This window comes from Sapajus apella, unplaced genomic scaffold (genome assembly GCF_009761245.1).
Source record: "Sapajus apella isolate SASKATOON/1434 unplaced genomic scaffold, GSC_monkey_1.0 scaffold136, whole genome shotgun sequence".
Classification (NCBI taxonomy): Eukaryota; Metazoa; Chordata; class Mammalia; order Primates; family Cebidae; genus Sapajus; species Sapajus apella.
The window spans coordinates 1,290,671-1,311,023 of NW_022437076.1; the positions used below are offsets into that span (position 1 = coordinate 1,290,671).

Here is a 20,353-nt window from a genome sequence, read left to right on the forward strand (position 1 = left end):
TGTTCACCATTGCTCAGCTGAGGGGGAGGGTACAGGGTGGGAATTCACTGTGACATGTTCACCATTGCTCAGCTGAGGGGGCAGGTACAGGATGGGAATTCATTGTGACATGGTCACCACTGTCCAGCTGAGGGGGCAGGTACAGGATGGGAATTCACTGTGACATGTTCACCATTGCTCGGCTGAGGGGGAGGGTACAGGATGGGAATTCACTGTGACATGTTCACCACTGCTCAGCTGAGGGGAAGGGTACAGGATGGGAATTCATTGTGACATGTTCACCATTGCTCAGCTGAGGGGGCGGGTTCAGGATGGACATTCATTGTGACATGTTCACCATTGCTCGGCTGAGGAGGCGGGTACAGGATGGGAATTCATTGTGACATGCTCACCATTGCTCAGCTGAGGGGGCGGGTTCAGGATGGACATTCATTGTAGTTGCCTTCCACTTTTCTGTAGGTCTGACATTTCCCACTATAAAAAGTTGGGCGTGGGGAGAGTAAGTCTTAATTCATTTACTTCTCAGGGAATCAAAACCATGGTTGTTCAAAGTGTTGATTCTTAAATGTGCCCAAGTGTGGCGAGTGCTAGCTTAGACCTATCTACGTTCCCCAGTTCTGTGTCCCATGGGATAGGACCCCAAGCGCAAAGGTATCAGGTCAGGAGGGTGGACTGCATGGAAGGAAACAGAACTGAGGCACAGAGAGGGCTCTGCCCATTTGCACGGCTGCCATGGCAGTATAAGCGGTTTCTCCCATGAGGCGCCTGAGGCTTTGGAGGAACCTGCCTTGCGTTTCCTCCCTCTCCAAATCATTCCCTGCTCCAACATCTAAGACAACTTTTGACCCGACTTCCACCCCGAGATCCTTTCCGACCTGATTATAACAGAAACCGTAACACCCCAACACTCACTCAGGCTCTTCTAATTAAGGGACCTCGTGAAGGAACGTGTTTGCCATCCACGGGGTAGAGGAGACAGCACAGTTAAGGATGCTGCTGCGAATCTCCTGAGAACAGAGGCGACCCAGGTGGTGTTCGGTCCATCTGCTGCCCAGGGAAGGGCCAGGTACCCCTAGGCCTTCTCTCTCATATAGCACTGATGGAAAGATAAAGAAGTGGCCAGGCGCGGTGGCTCACACCTGTCATCCCAGCACTTTGGGAGGCCGAGGCGGGCAGATCACCGTCTTTACTAAACTCCTGAGGCCAGGAGTTTGAGACCTGTCTAGCCAACATTGTGAAACGCTGTCTCTACTAAAAATACAAAAATTAGCTGGGCGTGGTGACAGGCGCCTGTAATCCCAGCTACTCGGGAGGCTGAGGCAGGAGAATCACTTAAACCAGGAAGGAAGAGGTTTGCAGTGAGCCGAGATCGTACCACGGCACTCCAGACTGGGTGACAGAGCAAGACTCTGACTGAAAAAATACAAAATAAATAAACAGATAGAAAAAATAATCTAGAAATTAAACGGTGGATTCTGGTGTTTTACCTCCTGCTTCAGTCTGCCCTGGCGGTCAGGCTCCGGATCTCAGCGGTGGAACGACGCCCAGTTTTTTTTTTTTTGTTCATTTTATTTTTGAGACGGAGTTTCGCTCTCGTTACCCAGGCTGGAGTGCAATGGCGCGATCTCGGCTCACTGCAACCTCCGCCTTCTGGGTTCAGGCAATTCTCCTGCCTCAGCCTCCTGAGTAGCTGGGACTACAGGCACGCACCACCATGCCCAGCTACGATGCCCGGTTTTATGTAAGATCAGGAGATGGGACTAAACAGATCGTCTTGTCCACATGCACTGGGTCCAAGAGGAAAGCACCGCTCCCAGAAGCCGTCTTTCCTGCCCAACGTCTCGCCCGTCTCCTCTCCCGGTGCTGCCTTCCAGCAGCAACGCACAGCTGACGTTCTCTGGATCAGGAGCAGCATTTTCTGGGCAAGGGAAACCATTGGTATTTTAGGCTGGCTGTCAAAAGCTGGAGTTAACACATTTTCTTTCTTTTTTTTTGAGAGGGAGATTCGCTCTTGTTACCCAGGCTGGAGTGCAATGGCGTGATCTCAGCTCACCACAACCTCCGCCTCCCAGGTTCAAGTGATTCTCCTGCCTCAGCCTTCCGAGTAGCTGGGATTATAGGCATGAGCCACCACGCCCGGCTAATTTTGTATTTTTAGTAGAGACAGGATTTCTCCATGTTGGTCAGGCTGGTCTCAAACTCCCAACCTCAGGTGATCTGCCCGCCTCGGCCTCCCAAAGTGCTCGGATTACAGGCGTGAGCCATGCACCCAGCTGAGTCATACGTTTTCTACAAAGCAACGACATTCTCTGTCCTCCAAGAAGAACCCTGGCAATGTCTATCGAAGTTAATAAGGTATGTCTTCTTTGGCTGATTCCAATTCACAGATACGCATGCGTGAAGTGTGCAAAGATGTATCACAACCACGTTCACCATTAGAGTTATTTACAACAGCAAAAGGTAAAGGACGGGGCGAAATACCCATGTATCGGGCAGTGGGCAAGTAAATTATGCTGTAGACATTCAATAGAATACAATTCTGTTATCACAACTAAAGCAGGTCAGCCTATGCCGACAGGAAAAGGTTGACAAGATGTTAGCTTCTTTTTAAATCAAAGTTTCTTTTGTTAATAGGACAGAGAATACCCATCATATACACGTATCCATACAGGATACTTCAGAAGGATGTATATGAGAAATTTAAGGCTGGGCACCGTGGCTCACGCCTGTAATCCCAGCACTTAGAGGCCAAGGCAGGAAGTTCACCCGTGGTCAGGAGTTCAAGATCAGCCTGGCCAACATGGTGAAACTGTACAAAATTACCTGTCTGTACAAAAATTACAAAAGTCGGTGGCGGGCACCTGTAATCCCAGCAAATCAGGAGGCTGAGGCAGGAGAACCCTTGGACCAGGAGGCCGAGGTTGCAGGGAGCTGCGATTCCGCCACTGCACTCCAACCTGGGCAGCAGAGACCCTGTCTCAATAAACACATAAATGAAACTTAAGAGTGATTATAGCTGAGGGGTTATACCTCTGTCACATTCTTCAGTGCCACATGAATTTTTTAAGTATGTGCGTGGAGTTCTGCTTTTATAATGAAACAACAGGTCCCACAGCCTCTGACGCTGTTCAGTTTCAGCCCAACCCTGTCAGGCCAAGGCTTTTTAACTGAATCAGCAATCCAGCTTCTGGATGTGAGCTCATCGGTTTGCTATCTGAAAATCCATATTCTTAGTGAAACAAATGGTTTGCGCATGGGTTAGGGCAGGGCCAACATTCAAATACTGCAAACCCTCAGCTGGTGCCAGCCTCGGGCTGGAGTCGGAACACGTGAGTGGAAACATCTCCCAGGAAAGAAGACAGATGCCAGCTTTGTCAGTAAGTTCTCTGGGTTCTCCAGGGAGTTCTTTCCAGCCCCTTGAGGTTATGCTCAGAATAGGGCTTGCCCAGCTCCCAAAATAAGCTCTCCCACTGTGGAAGGAAAAGCTCAGCATTGCACAAAATCTTGACACTGACTTTTTACTTCCTCCCCTCCTCCACAGTCCATGTAGCGAAATGATACGAAGGGTTTCTTCTCAAAGCCTGGGAGAACAGTAGTTTGGCCCCCTGAAGAATCCCAAACTTGCAGTTAATAAGGGAAAAATAGATTAACATGGGGAGATCGAAAAGTCAGAGGCCAGGTGTGGTGGCTCACGCCTGTCATCCCAGCACTTTGGGAGGCTGAGGCAGGTGGATCGTCTGAGGTCAGGAGTTTGAGTCCGGCCTGGCCAACATGGTGAGACCCCATCTCTACTAAAAATACAAAAATTAGCCGGGCGTGGTGGTGGGCACCTGTAATCCCAACTCCTTGGGAGGCTGAGGCTACTGGGAGACTCTGTCCCAGAAAAAAAAAGTCTAAACAATTTGAACCAAATTCCTTCTCATAGAGGACAGTACAAAAGAAAAAAAAAATGCTAAACAAATGTCTTGACAGGCAATGACTTGCCAAGGGCGTGCAGAAGCTTGTTGAAACGTAAGTGGGGTCGTGCATGGTTCTGTCTTGCTCTCATTAATGACCTGCAGGGTCACAGGAATATAACCTGTTCTGGGGACACCGTGGGGACATGTGCTGCCCTCCAGCAGAGACTGTGTAGCTTCCAATGCTTCATCTCCTGGCTGGACACCTGCAACTGCTCCGGACCCACCTCCGTCCATCCCTGAGGCCACCTCCCTGGGAACTACCCCTGGAATTCACCTCTCCTCCGGCCTCGGCACGTGTGACTCCCTCTATCCGATCCGCCCTTCCCAGCAATGTTCACCTGACTCTGACAAGAATCACCAGGAAATCTCCCTGACCTCATCTCCCTGGAACTGTCATCCAGCCTGCAGGGGGAAGAAGCTCCTCCTGGGCTTTCCCCAGGCACAAAAACCACCTTTGCTGCATCGTGGCCACACCAGTGATGGTGCAGACCTGGGCCGCGTTCGCCATCCATGCTGGGTCTGCAGGAGGAGAAAATGAGCAGAGAAAGGCAAAAGTTCAGGGTGCACAGAAAGGAAAGCTCAGAAATCACTGCGGCCAGGGAATGGCGCGGAAAACACGGAGGCTGAGTTGCTGGAGCTTCCCAGCACCCGGGGGAAAGGTCTCCCAGGCCTCCTGTCACTGCAGATGCAAGGCTGGGGCTGGGGCGGATTCTCCCCAAGTCTCCTGCTTTTCTTAAGTCCAACCCTCCACACTGATGAACATCAAGATGAGGGTGAACCCCATTGAACAGACAGTTCCTTTCTCATCTCAAATCCTGTCTCCCGTTTGTTAACTTCCCAGTACAGATCTGTTTCTCTGTAAAGGGCAGGGAGCCCCACACACGCTGGGTCACATCGAAGGCCAGAACGCCTGAAGAGGCTGCTCCAGCAGCTCCTGACACCACTGAGAGCCACCAGCTTCTGCCTCACCAGGCGCCAGCTCACGCTCTGATCAGGGAGCTCCGTAAGCGGCTTTAGGTTCCAGGGGGCTGCCTGATGTGTCGGCGCCCATTGACAGGGACAGGAACCTACGCAGATGACGATGGAAGCTCTCTCACGTTCCTGAGCTGCAAAGAGGACCATTTCCTCCAGGCATTTTGGCAAAAGCTCCCGTGTCCCTGTTCACATCCACATACTCTGAGTATTATTTCTGCAGCATTTAGACTTAATACTTCAGAAAGATACTGTAAGAATCACTGGCACGTGTAGGTTTCAGTGAAAACACTCGGGGAGCCCTCCCCGCGAGGGAAAGACGCCTGGTGACAGAGCCCAGTTCCGTAAGTCACCCAGAGCAGCGAGTGAAAAGGGAAGGGGGTGTGGTCCGTCGGGAACATCTCCACACCGCTCTGCTCTTTCACTCCCTCTACTTGTCCGTATTCACGGACAGGCCCTGCCAGTCCTCCCTCCGGCCTCTGGGAGTGGAGTGTTACTGACATGGAGCAGGTACAAGCCAGGACGCTGGTGACGATCTACCACGCGCAGCACAGCTCCTCCCATGGCAAAGAATCACCTGGCTCGGAACGTCAGCAGTGCCTCAAAACCGCAGAGCAGGCCACCCCTGGGACTACCCCGGCTTCCGTCTGGCCCCCGATCACTCTCAGACCCCAACTCTCCCGCACAGGAAGACAGGCGGTGGATTACAGGAGAAAGGGAGAGTTACCCAGCAAAGCTCTGGCTCTGTGTGTGTCACTATCAGGGAAAGCACCTTGGACTTGCTGCGTGACTCGGGAGGTTCCCGAGCAGGCCTGAACAGTCTCACTGTTACCACGCCATCGGAAAGAGGAGGCCTAACGAAGCATCACGGGACGTGAGGGCCATGTGGAATGAAAAATCCTGGCTGAGCTCAGTGGCTCACGCCTATAATCCCAGAACTTTGGGAGGCCAAGGAGGGAGGACTGCCTGAGTCCAGGAGTTTGAGACCAGCCTGGATAATACAGTGAGACCTGGTCTCTACCAGGAAATGCGAATAATTAGCCAGGCGTGCTGACGCATGCCTGTAGTCCCAGCTACCTGAGAGGCCGGGGTGGGGATGTGGCTTGAGCTTGGACGGCAGGTGCAGATGGTGCTGCTGAACCGAGTCAAGCCTGCGCAACAGAGAGAGACTGTGTCTGGGAAACAAATCTCATCCCCGCCATCCCCACCCCACCCGCCTTCCTTCCTGAGCAAATGGTTTGGAATCTCTCACACTTCTGGAGCCATTTGCTTTTATTTTAAGCACGGTGGTCTGCACAGCTCTAAGCTGAAGCCACATTTGCAGCCACCAGGAACTAAAAGGGCACACACAGGACCTCCCAGGCATCCCACAGCTCCGGGTTAGACGCCCATCTACGTGACCGCCTCAGTGCTGAGGTCAATCCATTACCAATATCACTCAGAGTGCAGTTAGCAAATGCTCTATTTTCTAATGATCAGTCACAGCATACGCATCTGCTTTTTTTTTTTTTTTTTTTTTTTTTTCAATGGAGTCTCACTCTGTTGCCCAGGCTGAAGTGCAGTGGTGTGATCTCAGTTCGCTGCAACCTCCACCTCCCAGGTTCAAGTGATTATCCCGCCTCAGCCTCCCGAGTAGCTGGGATTACAGGCACCTGCAACCACGCCTGGCTAATTTTTGTATTTTTAGTAGAAACAGGGTTTCACCAGGTTGACCAGGCTGGTCTCAAACCCCTGACCTCAGGTGATCCACCTGCCTTGGCCTCCCAAAGTGCTGGGATTACAGGCGTGAGCCACTGCGCCCGGCTGCATTTGTTCCCGGTAAGTTTCCCTGAATGAACGCTGATGTGACGCTAATTGGAAGTGACATCTTTTATCCAGCCCGGATCCAGCTGCGCTCTGTTACTGATGAACACTTACTAGCTGCTCCCAAGCTTGTAAAATGCTTTTGTGAACATATCACACGCAGCATCTGCGGCGCTATCTGCTTTATTTCCTGGGAAACTTGGTGGTGAGGGATTGGGGGAGGAATTATCAAAATTTGGACAAGCCCACAGAAGTGTGTCATGCATGGAATTTCATACACCATATGTGCTGTGGCAAAAATAAAAATAAAAAAGTCAAGGGCTGTGGTCCTACAACAGGATGAGGAAGAAGTCTGAAGACACAAACGCAAGAAGCAGGGACCGTGGGGAGTCCTCGCCAAGGCCGGCCTTTCCCCAAGCTGTCAAGTGCTCAGCAGCCCGGATGCTCCACAGTTCATTCAAAGTCAAGGAGAGAAAGAGAGACAGAGACAGAGACAGAGACAGAGACAGAGAGACAGAGAGGCAGAGACAGAGAGACAGAGACCGAGAGACAGAGATAGAGAGACAAAGACAGAGACAGAGAGACAGACCGAGAGAGACAGAGACAGAGACTGACAGACAGAAAGACAGAGGCAGAGGGAGACAGAGCTGAGAGATAGAGACAGAGACAGAGAGACAGAGACAGAGAGACAGAGAGATAGTGTGGGTACGATGCTTAATCTTATGTGTCAACATGACTGAGCTAGAAGTTAGCCCTGATATTTGACTAAACATGGTTCTGAGTGTGTCTGTGACTGAGTTTCTGGGAGAGATCAACATTTTTTCTTTTTGAGATGGAGTTTCGCTCTGTCGCCCAGGCTGGAGTGCAGTGGCGCCATCTCGGCTCACTGCAACCTCCACCTCCTGGGCTGAAGCGAGTCTCCTGCCTCAGCCTCCTGAGTAGCTGGGATTACAGGCATCCACCACCACGCCTGGCTAATTTTTGTATTTTTAGTAGAGACAGGGTTTCGCCATGTTGGCCAGGCTGGTTTTGAACCCCTGACCTCAGGTCATCCGCCCACCTCTCCCTTCCAGTGTTGGGATTACAGGCGTTGAGTCACCACAACCAGCCGAGATCAGCCTTTGAATCAGCAGACTTAGAGTATAAAGCAGACTGCTCTCCCCAGTGTGGGTGGGCCTCAACCCAACCCACTGAAGTCTAAATAGAAAAAGCTGCTGAGTGCGGGAGAATTCTCTCTGCCTGACTGTCTTCCAGCTGGGACATCGTCTTCTTCTGCCTTCAGACTTGGCGGGAACTCACACCGTCCATTCTCCTGGGTCTCCAGCTTGCCAACCGTAGCTCTTGAGGCTTCTGAGCTTCTATAACCATGTGTGTCAATCCTTTTTAAGAGTCTCTTTAGTCTGGGCCAGGTGGCTTACGCCTGTAATCCCAGCACTTTGGGAGGCCAAGGCAGGGGGATCACCAGAGGTTGGGAGTTCAAGACTAGCTTGACCAACATGAAGAAACCCCGTGCGTCTACTAAAAATACAAAATTAGCTGGGCGTGGTGGTGCATGCCTGTAATCCCAGCTACTCGGGAGGCCGAGGCAGGAGAACTGCTTGAACCCAGGAGGCGGAGGTTGCGCCACTGCACTCCAGCCCGGGCAACAAGAGCGAAACTCCATCTCAAAAAAAAAAAAAAAAATTACTGGAATGAAAGACAAACATGACTAGAGAAAAGAACAACTTCAAAGATACAATAAGAGTGCAATTAATTTATTACTGCTGGGGCACTTTGTGTCAGCCACCACATTAAGCTGCTTCATATATACAACCTTTTTTTTTGAGACAGAGTCTCACTCTGTTGCCCAGGCTGGAGTGTGGTGGCACAATCTCAGCTCACTGTAACCTCTGCCTCCCGGGTTCAAGTGATTCTTCTGCCTCAGCCTCCCGAGTAGCTGGGATTACAGGTGCCCACCACCACACTGGACTAATTTACACACTTTTACTAGAGATAGGGCTTTACCATATTGGCCAGGCTGGTCTCAAACTCCTGGCTTCAAGCTATCTTCCTGCCCCGGTCTCCCAAAGTGCTGGGATTATGGGTGTTAGCCACCGCACCCAGCGCTGAAACAGTTTTTAAGCAGAGTTTTAACGTATGGAAGCAGCACAGTTTGGTGAGAGACGGAAGGAGGGCAATGGACTGGCGCGAAGGGAAAATGGTTCCATGTCCTCGGAAATGCGTTCGGTGATTCTCACAAAGTTCATCAGAATCACCATTCGATCTAGCAATTCCATTTTCAGGTCTATACTCAAAAGAATAAAAAACAAATACTCAAGCAAAAACATGTGCACACATGTTCACAGCAGCGCTATTCACAGGAGGCAAGAGAGAGACACGATCCAAATGTCCAAATGTCCGTCGGCGGCTCAAGCGATGAACAAATCAAAGTTTATGCATACAATGAAGTCTCATTTAGCAGCCGGGCGCGGGGGCTCACGCCTGTCATTCTAGCACTTTGGGATGCCGAGGTGGGCAGATCGCAAGGTCGGGGGTTCGAGACCAGCTAGCCAACATGGGGAAGCCCCATCTCTACTAAAAATACAAAAATTAGGTGTGGTGGTGCGCGCCTGTAGTCCCAGCTACTGGGGAGGCTGAGGCAGGAGAACTGCTTGAGCCTGGGAGGCGGAGGTGGCAGTGAGCTGAGGTCGTACCACTGCACTCCTGCCTGGGTGACAGAGTGAAACTCCATCTCAAAAACAAACGAAAAATAATAATTCTTAATATACTAAACAAACTAAACATGTACTAAAGAACGATGTGAACAGCGACTTTCTCCCACAGCTGCATTTACCAGCGTGTGGAGCCCTGTGCTAAATGCTGGGAACAGAAAGACAGTTGATACACGAGCCTTTCCTTTAAGGAAGCCCCAGTCCCGCACAGAAGACAGACACGAACGTAAACTATTAGTGTGCAGGAAATACAGGCACGATAATCCTGGCACACAGAGGAAATCAGTCAAGATGCGTAGAGTGATGTCTGGGGCACGCACTTACTGCTTTATAAAGTACCAGCGGTTTTTACCATCTAACCGTGCTGTGGGTTAGAGCAATGGAAGAGGAAAGAGGCCGCAGCATCCGAGCTGCTTTGTGAAGAATGAACCAGGTCTCAGCAGCCAGGCCAAGAGTGGGACAGGGGCAGGCAGGGCCAGGACTAGTTTCTCCAGGCTGTAAAACAGGAAGCCTTGGAGGCTGCTAGGGAGGGGGCGGCAGCTGTGGAGGAGGCTGGAGCCCCAGGGACTAACAAATGGGCTTCAATTCAGGACGTCCTGGCCACAAACTATCAGAAATAAGAAATGAGGCCAGGCCGGGTGCGGTGGCTCACGCCTGTAATCCCAGCACTCTGAGAGGCCGAGGAGGGCGGATCATGAGGTCAGGAGATCAAGACCAGACTGGCCACTATGGCAAAACCCCATATCCGCTAAAGATACAACAAATTAGCCAGGTGTGGCAGTGGGCACCTGTAATCCCAGCTCCTTGGAAGGCTGTGGCAGCTATTGCTTGAACCGGGGAGGTGGAGATTGCAGTGAGCCCAGATGGTGCCGCTACACTCCAGCCTGGGTGACAGAGTTAGATGCCGCCTCAAAAAAACAAAAAAGTAGAACCAGTTAAAAGCTCTAGTATGTGTTTAAAGAACAAATTAGTGAAAGAATGTGTAGACAGCCCAGATGCGGTGGCTCACGCCTGTAATCCCAGCACTTAGGGGGCCGAGGAGGGTGGATCACCTGAGGTAGGGAGTTTGAGACCAGACTGGACAACATGGTGAAACCCCATCTCTACTAAAATTACAAAATTAGCCAGGTGTAGTGGCGGGTGCCTGTAATCCCAGCTACTCAGGAGGCTGAGGCAGGAGAATCGCTCGAACCCAGGAAGTGGAGGCTGCAGTGAGCTGAGATTGCACGATTACACTCCAGCCTGGGAGACAAGAGAGAAACTCTGTCTCAAAACAAAAAAAAGAATGAGTAGACAGGGGAGGAGGAGAAAAAAGTGGAAGAAAAACTGGTGTAGGAAAAGGGGTTTTTTTCTTGAGCTGGTGGGGGGAGCCGGTGGGGGGGGAGGCAGTGGGGGTGGGAGGTGGTAGGGAGGGGAGCCAGTGGTGGGGGAGGTGGTTGGGGGCAGGTGGTCGGGAGGTGGGGGGAGAGTCGGGGGGAAGTGGAGGGGAACATCGGGGGAGGTTGGGGGGGAGCCAGTGGGGTGGGGAGCCAGTGGGAGGGGAGCCAGTGAGGAGGGGAGCTGGTGAGGAGGGGAGCCGATAAGGGGGAAGATGGTCGGGAGGGGAGCCAGTGGGGGCGGGGTGGGAAGGGAAGGTGGTAGGGAGGGGAGCCGGTGGGGGCAGAGCCGGTGGTGGGGAGGGGAGCCGGTGGGGAGGGGAGTCAGTCAGGGGAAGCCAGTGGGGGAGGAGTGAGTGGGAGAGGATCAGGGTGGGGGGAAGCTGGTCGGTGGTAGTTGGTTGGGGAAGCTTTTCTGCAGGTGTCTCCTTCTAGCCTCCAGCAGGGCACAGCAACAAAAGGCGGCTCAGAAGAAAAGAACGTGGCTGAGCACATGCATCTGTTTCAAGCCAAAGGCCTCTATAAACTCTCACAGGTATGGAATCCAACCACAATGCCCGCTGTGGTGAAGACACTGCTGGTCCACGAAGAAAGTGACTAAGAAAATGACACGGAGCCCAACTCCTTCTGAAAGCGGAACCTCGCAGTGGTTAAGAATGGAAATTCTACTTCATTCCAAGCAAAGCTTCTCATGTATCAAGTTCAAGCGTGAGGTTTCATTAAAGGAATTTAAAATTTGTGAGATCACAGCAATTTTTTTTTTAAATGATTGTTTTAGTGAAGGGAAAAAAGGCCTTTATCCTCAGTCAGGGCATCGCTCCCAGTCCTGCTCCCTGAAGACAGCTCCCAAACACCCAACTTTCAGCAAATCACGCCCCGGCGCCAGGGGCGGAGAAGTGAGGGAGGTGTCTCCCTGTTTCCTCACGTATAATATAAAAGGATTTAATTAAATAACTTGGATTAACTACCAGGGCTGGGGCTTATGATAAGACCGTGATTAGAGCCACATCAAAGGAGAAAATGTCTTAAGTGCTTCTTGTGGCCTGCTTGAGCCTTTGTCAGTAAACTCCCAAGTCACACTTTTCCTGGGGAGAGAACCGTGGAAATGACCTATTTCCCCAACAGGCCACCATTGCCTGCCATTCACATCTGGTCAAGTTAAAAAAGCCTGTTTGAACCTAGCTCAGCCAGGCCGGGGGAAAATTAAAAATAAGTTTATTTTTCTGATTAAAGCCAAACAATCATACTCAAAATAGAGAGGCCACAGAAAAGCCAGAGTCTTCCAAGTGCCCCTGAGCAGACTGACACACCTGAGGACATCTGCCCGCAGGAAAAGCAGCAGCAGCTGGAGACTGGTCAGTCAAAGTCCTTACACACACGTAGGTGCAGAGCCTGCTTTTAGCCAAAAGAGTCAGTTAACTCCGAAGGACACCTACTTCCAACCCGAAACCAAGTAGAGCAGTTGGTCTGCTAATAAATATCACGGACAGAAATGAAGGCCTCCTCCAAGAATCCCACGGCCTGGGCTGGGGCTCCGAGGGGCTGACCGGCTCTGCGGGCTCAAATCTCTGCCAATGACTTCGTCCCTCTCAACCCACCCATGGCAGGGAGCTGAGGCCTGGCCCAAGGAGTGCACACTCTAAAGAAGCAGAAAGCTTTCCCTACTGCAGGCAGGAGCCAGGGGGTCTGAAGGGCGGCTGATCTGATGGGTGCAGAATGCCTTCCTGGGAAAAGACTGAGAATTGGCCTGAAAGGCGAAAGGGTGCCAGAAAGATGAATGGCAGAACCACGATGCTTCTACGAGACAACAGAGTGAGAGAGAGAAAACTCAGGGGGAAAGGCCTCAGGGGAGCTGGGAGGGTGCTTCTCATGACACACAAGCACCTCCTGAAATGAAAAGTCAAACTGGACTTCGTTAAAATGAACGGTGGCTCAGCCTGTCATCCCAGCACTTGGGAGGCCAATACGGCCAGTCCAGGAGTTCGAGACCAGCTTGGGTAACATAGCAAAACCCCATCTCCACAAAAAATACACACAAAAAAAATTAGGTAGGGGTGGTGGTACACATCTGTAGTCCCAGCTACTCATGAGGGACTAGCCCTGGAGGTCAAGGCTACACTGAGCTGTGATCGCGCCACTGCACCCCAGCCCAGGCAACAGAGTGAGACCCTGTATCAAAAAAAAAAAGAACAAACAATTCTATTTATGTAATGCTCCAAACACGCACAACTGGAGTGTTCAGAGAAGCATACATCAACTGAAAAGTATCAAGGGAAGCGAGGAAGGATAACTGCGGAAGTTGGGGCGATGGTTCCTCTGACAGAGAGGAAGGCGCTGTGCCCCGGGGCCTGTCTCAGTTCGTTTCTTCCTCAGATGCTGCTGCACGGAGTCTGCTGACAATACGCACTCACCTGGACCTGTCTGTTTGGTGCACTTTTCCATGGTACACGTCACGTAATACTTTTCAAGAGAAAAAAGGGAACGGGGCCGGGCGCAGAGGCTCACGCCTGTAATTCCAGCACTGTGGGAGGCTGAGGCAGGTGGATCACCTGAGGTCGGGAGTTCGAGACCAGCCTGACCAACATGGAGAGAGAAACCCTGTCTCTAAAAAAAAAAAAACAAAACTGGGCCGGGTATGGTGGTTCACGCTTGTAATTCCAGCACTGTGGGAGGCTGAGGTGGGTGGATCACCTGAGGTTGGGAGTTCAAGACCAGCCTGACCAATATGGTGAAACCCCCGTCTCTGCTAAAAATACAAAATTAGCTGGGCGTGGTGGTGCACGACTATAATCCCAGCTACTTGGGAGGCTGAGGCAGGAGAACTGCTTGAACTCGGAAGGTGGAGGTTGCAGTGAGCCAAGATCACACCATTGTACTCCAGCCTGAGCAACGAGGGGGAAACGGTCTCAAAATAAGAGGGACAGGGGAGCAGCCGGGAGGACTGACAGAAGGTCACTGTGTACCTCTAAGAACAAAGAACCTTCAGGCAAGTTCAAAGAGCCAGTAAGGACAGAGAAGCAGCGGGCATGTCTTCCGGCAGAGGTGAGAGAAACTCAGACCAAGGTCTTGCAAAGAAACAAACGGTAAAAAGCAAAGTGTTATGAAGGAATTAGCATTCATTTTTAAGGTGTGAGAGTGGCATTTTGGGTTGTGTTTTTGAAGAGTTCTTATCTTCTAGAAATACAGACCAAGACACTGATGATGGAAACAGGACATCTGGGATTTGCTTTGAAATAAACTGAGGCGGCAGCTGAATGCCCGCAGGTGTGGAGGAAATGTTACGGCCAAGACCCACGGCGGCCGGGTGATGGGCAGTGAGGCTCATTAGAATACTCCTCCTTCCAAATCTGAGGTCGCAAATGTATCACTGTTTCCTCCATCTCAGGCAATGAAACAGTTTTTTGAAAAGGCTCTAAAACCAGCTGTTCTACAGCTGGGGAAGAGCTCTCCCGCACCTCAAACCAACCTGTCTCCTGAATCAGAGCCTCACACGCCCGCCTGAGCTCTGCTCAGCTCCAGCCCCAGCCTGGACCAACGGTCAGCACCCTCCCATGCCATCCTTCAACAACAGACATAAATCCTTGTCATAACCAAAGCACCTTCCATCTTACAATTTCCTGACATGAAAATCCCCTCAGTGCTTAGCACCTCAGGATAGGCAGAAACAAGTGATATTAAAACCAAAAATAATGTATAATATATATATACGTACAGATAATGTACAGATAGATAGTAGTGTATCAAAAGCTGATATACTAATACATCTTTAACAAAGGCCGGGCGTGGTGGCTCAAGCTTGTAATCCCAGCACTTTGGGAGGCCGAGGCGGGTGGATCACGAGGTCAAGAGATTGAGACCATCCTGGTCAACATGGTGAAACCCCGTCTCTACTAAAAATACAAAAAATTAGCTGGGCATGGTGGCGCGTGCCTGTAGTCCCAGCTACTCAGGAGGTTGAGGCAGGAGAATTGCCTGAACCCAGGAGGCAGAGGTTGTGGTGAGCCGAGATCGCGCCATTGCACTCCAGCCTGGGTAACATGAGTGAAACTCCATCTCAAAAAAAAAAAAAAAAAAAAAAAAACAAAGGATTCATACCCAGACTATATAAATAACTCTTGCCGGGCACGGTGGCTTATGCCTGTAATCCCAGCACTTTGGGAGGCTGAGGCGGGCAGATCACAAGGTCAAGAGATCAAGACCATCTTGGCCAATGTGGTGAAACCCTGTCTCCACTAAAAATACAGAAATAAGCTGGGTGTGGTGGCGCATGCCTGTAATCCCAGCTACTCGGGAGGCTGAGGCAGGAGACTCGCTCGAACCCAGGAGGCAGAGTTTGCAGTGAGATGAGACTGCGCCATTTCACTCCAATGGTGACAGAGTGAGACTGTCTCAAAAAAAAAAAAAAAGAAAAAAAAAGAACTAAGTCAACACTAAAAATATGAAAAACTCAGTAAAAAATAGGCAAGAGATAAGAACAAACACTTCCAGAAAGTAGACACATGGGCAGTCAGGAAGAATATGCAAAGGTGTTCAACATCTTTAATCATAAAGGAAATGCAAATTCAAACTATTTCACACTGGGGGGAAAAGGGACTCGCACGCACTGCAGGTGGGATGGAAATGGTACCCACACTCAGTGGTTGCTGCCGAGACAGGATCTGACTGTTGCCCAGGCTGGAGTGCAGTGGCGCCACCTTGGTTCACTGAAGACTCCACATTCCCAGGCTCAGGTCATCTTCCTACCTCAAAGTAGCTGGGAATTACAGGCGTGTGCCACCACATCCAGCTAATTTTTAAAAGTTTTTGTAGAGATGAAGTTTTGCCATGTTGCTCAGGCTGGTCTCAAACTCCTGGGCTCAAGCAATCTGCCTGCCTTGGCCTCCCAAAGTGCTGGGACTACAGGCGTGAGCCACCGTGCCTGGTCAGCACAACCGCTTTGAAGACCTGTTTGGTCTTACAAGATAAATGTTCATTTACCCCATCATCTCCTCAGTAATCTACCCTCAGTCTTCCGACTCAACAGTATTTACACAAGGTAATTGTTTTTAGTCCATAAAAATGTTTGTTTATAACAGCCTTCCCCACCCCAAACTGAAAACAACTTACACACACATCACTGGAAGAATGGATGCATTGTGACAACACGTCCATCCAAGGGAATACATCTCAGCAATAAGAAGGAACACAGAGATACAGCCGAAAACAAGGAGGAACCTGCGATTATGCCAGACACAAAAGGACACCAACTGTATGATTCCATTTCCATGGTTCTAGAGCAGGCGACTGAGTGGTGGGTGGGAGGGGCGTCGCCGGACAGGCGCAGTGGGGGACTCTGCACGGAGATGGAAATGTTCTGCATCTTGTTTGGATGATTGTTTATGTAGGTGTAACAGCTGTTCAAACACAGCAAGCTGGGTACTTAAGAACCCTGAATTTTACTGCATTAAATTAAACTTAAAAAAAAAAAAAGGGCCAGGCGCGGTGGCTCAAGCCTGTAATCCCAGCACTTTGGGAGGCCGAGGCGGGTGGATCACGAGGTCAAGAGATCGAGACAATCCTGGTCAACATGGTGAAACCCCGTCTCTACTAAAAATACAAAAAATTAGCTGGGCATGGTGGCGCGTGCCTGTAATCCCAGCTACTCAGGAGGCTGAGGCAGGAGAATTGCCTGAACCCAGGAGGCGGAGGTTGCGGTGAGCCGAGATCGTGCCATTGCACTCCAGCCTGGGTAACAAGAGCGAAACTCCGTCTCAAAAAAAAAAAAAAAAAAAAACCCATGCCAAAAAGAGGGAGGAGAAAATTGTCCTCATCTCATCAAGAGCCAGGTAACTGAGAGTTCCAGAGTGAGCTCAGGGGCCGCCTCCTGACCACGGCCACCTTCCCCACGTGGCGGCCTCCCCCCGCCTTTCTCTGCTATTGCTCCCCATTTCCATGAAGGGACCCAACTGCCCTCCACCCAGTGTCCCAAAGCAGAAACCTTCCACACGCTTCTTTCCGCCTCACTTCTGCTCACTTTCCAGACAGCTCCTGAATGAGGTCTCCACCCTAACTGCCTCATTTGGAAGGGTTTCTTTTGTGTTTTGTGTTGTTCTGTTTGAGACAGAGTCTCATTCTGTCACCCAGGCTAGAGTTCAGTGGCACGATCTCAGCTCACTGCAACCTCCACCTCCTGGGTTCAGGTGATTCTCCTGCCTCAGCCTCCTGAGTAGCTGTGATTACAGGAGCCCGCCACCACATCTGGCTATTTTTTGTATGTTTAGTAGAGACAGGGTTTTGCCATGTTGGCCAGGCTGGTCTTGAACTCCTGACCTCAGGTGATCTGCCCACCTTGGCCTCCCCAAGTGCTGGGATTATGGTCATGAGCCACTGCGCGCCTGGCCTCACATGCAATTTGGATTCAGGGTCACTATAACTGCAGTTTGGATCCCGGGTCAGTATAACTGCAGTTTGGATCCAGGGTCACTATAACTGCAATTTGGACCCAGGGTCAGTATAACTGCAGTTTGGATCCAAGGTCATGATAACTGAAGTGTGGACCCAGGGTCAGTATAACTGGAGTTTGGACCCAGGGTCACTATAACTGGAGATTGGACCCAGGGTCATTATAATTGGAGTTTGGATCCAGGGTCAGTATATCTGGAGTTTGGATCCAGGGTCACTATAACTGGAGTTTGGACCCAGTGTCAGTATACCTGAGTATGGATCCAGGGTCAGTATATCTGGAGTTTGGACCCAGGGTCAGTATACCTGGAGTTTGGACCCAGGGTCAGTATATCTGGAGTTTGGACCCAGGGTCAGTATAACTGCAGTTTGGATCCAGGGTCAGTATATCTGGAGTTTGGACCCAGGGTCAGTATACCCGGAGTCACTATAACTGCCTCCTGTCCAGTTCCAGTCTGGCTCCCTTCCAATCTATTCTTACCTGAAAACAACAAGTCTTTGTTTAACATCCTTCTGCTGCCCTGGCTCACCCTGAGGATAAAGGCCAAACTCCTCAGCAATGCAAGCAAAGGGAGTCAAACCCTCCAGGCTTTGGCTGTTACCACTGCCCCCAGCACCATGTTCCCCTTTCTGTTCCCTTCCCCCCTCTGTATTCGCACCTGTCCACCTGCTGAAACTCCCTTACCACTTGGATCAAGCATTACTTATTCTCAGAAGTCTCTCTCCTAGCTGCCCCTCAGCCTGGTGCATCCATGCACGTGAGTGTGTGCGTGCGTGCGTGCGTGTGTGTGTAAAGGTCTTGTTCTGTTGCCCAGGCTGGTTTCGAATTCCTGGCTTCAAGTGATCCTCCCACTTCAGCCTCCTGAGTAGCTGGGACTATGGGCACATGCCACCATACCCAGCTATTTTTTTTCAATTTATTTTTTATAGAGATGGGGGGTAGTCTCCCTATGTTCGAAGGCTGGTCTTGAACTTCTGGGCTCAAGAGATCCTCCCACCTCAGCCTCCCAAAGTGCTGGGATGACAGGCATGAGCCACTACACCTGGCCAACTTCCAAGTTTTAAATGAAAAGAAAAAGAAAACACACACACCAGCGACCTGTTTCCCATCTCTCCTGCCTACCCCTTCTCCTTCCACACCAGCCCAGGCAGCGACGGTGGCAGCTGGGCCAGGAGGGAAAGCCTGGAGGAAGACAATGCTGACTCTCTCTCACTGAATCTGAGTTTCCGAGACATAGAAACACCCTGTTCACAGAGGCCTCCCTTCTCTCCCCCTGGAAGCCCCCAGCAGAAGCTGCTCACTGGCTCTTGTCAAAGTAGCCCTTGTTTTTGGAGCTGAACCAGCACAGGCTTCAGATTTCCACGACATCCACAGCTCTAACCCCTTCTGGACCCCCTTTGTGACCTCAGGCTAAGGAAAGAAAGAAGCTGGCCATAAACACCCCAGGCTACGAAACCAAGGCTCCTCCCAAGACAGACAACCCCTGAGGAGACCCTCTGGTCCCCTCTCCACGAAGCCAGGCTGGTGCCAGGAGGACAGAAACAAGGAGGGCTCACAGAACACGGATTTCAGGGCTAATGATCCCGAATTGTACAGACGCAGGGCGGCAAAGTCACAAGATCTAAAGGCAGACACACAGGGTCAGGCGCGGTGGCTCATGCATGTAATCCCAGCACTTTGGGAGGCCGAGATGGGCGATCACCTGAGGTCGGGAGTTCGAGACCAGCCTGAGCAACATAGTGCAGCCCCGCCTCTACTAAAAGATAAAAATAAAACTTATCTGTGTGGTGTGCCGTGCACCTGGAGTCCTAGCTACTTGGGAGGCTGAGGTGGGAGGATCCCTTGAACCCAGAGGTTCAAGGTGACGGTGAGGTATGACTGCACCACTGCACTCCAGCCTGGTGACACAGCAAGACTCCATCTCAAAATAATAATAATAATAATCGTACAAAAAAAAACCAACAGAAATTTGGGAAACTGTGGACGATGACTGTAGGTCATGGTCAGCAAGCAGCAGAGAAAACCAGGGCTGGCAAAGTGTGTGATGGAAGCGTGTCTGGCGCTGTCCAGGGGAAGAGCGACACACTGGACAGAGACATCAGGTGGGCTGGGCACAGGCTGGCTGGGTCCTCCGCCATTCCCTCCCCATCCACCGACTCTCTAGAACACCTTATGGGCCCTCGTTTCCTTCTCTAGCCACCTGGCAGGGAAGTGGAGCCTGCTGAATGGGGAACCCACATGTCCAGGTACCAGAACAGGGAGGGGACGGCCCCTCGGGAACAAATACGCAGCCGGAGCTGAAGACTGATCCCACATGTCCCAACAGCTCTGGACGTCCTGATAAAACATGTTTCTAGAATGTGAACAGCTCTGAGGTACCCTTACTCCAATCACCAATCCAGAACCTAGGGAGCCAAAGAAAGTCTGGGTTTTTGCCCAAACACTAGGCTGAGGACAGGGAAGAATGATTGAGGTGCGTGTGAAGGAAGGAAGAATCTGGCCTGGGGCGTCTATGGCAAGAAGCGGGACATCTAAGACCAATCGGTGCTGTGTCAGGCGTCCTGGGTGGGATGAAACGGTGTGAGAGAGACGGGCCCAGGAAAGGGTCTTGCTCAGGCTGACGTGTCCCATGATGATCAGCCAAGGTTTGGATGGAGACTAACAAGGCTTAAGACTTCCAGGTCTGGATTGTCTTTTTAAGAGACAGGGTCTCGCTACGTGGCCCAGGCTGGACTTGAACTCCTACACTCAAGCGATCCCCCAACCTCGGCCTCATGAGTAGCCAGGATTACAAACGCACACCATCACTCTACTTTCTAATTTTCCGCAGGCATGGGTGGGATCTCACTATGTTGCCCAGGCTGGTCTCAAACTCCTGGGCTCAAGTGATCTGCACTGGGATGACAGGCAGAGGCCACGGTGCCTAGCCAGGTATTTTAATTTTTTTACTTTTTTTTTTTTTGAGACCACTCTTGTGGCCCAGGGTGGAGTGCAATGGTGCAATGGTGCACCATTATAGCTGCAGCTACAAGTGTGCGCCACCATGTCCAGCCAATTTTTGTATTTTTAGTAGAAACGGGGTTTCGCCAC

General features: G+C 51.1%; 1 protein-coding gene and 1 long non-coding RNA gene across 2 annotated transcripts in view; both read right to left on the reverse strand.

Annotated features, from left to right (window-relative positions):
* LOC116540120 overlaps window positions 1-7,583 on the reverse strand; it is a 15,701-nt gene extending 8,118 nt beyond the window's left edge. Inside the window, exons 1-2 of the long non-coding RNA XR_004264312.1 lie at window positions 7,444-7,583; window positions 6,333-6,335 (exon numbers count right to left, since the gene is read on the reverse strand). This is a non-coding gene — a long non-coding RNA (uncharacterized LOC116540120). The remainder of the gene's footprint in view (window positions 1-6,332; window positions 6,336-7,443) is intronic.
* Window positions 1-20,353, reverse strand: part of NXN (nucleoredoxin) — a 160,173-nt gene that overhangs the window by 58,463 nt on the left and 81,357 nt on the right. The gene's annotated exons all lie outside the window — the stretch shown is intronic.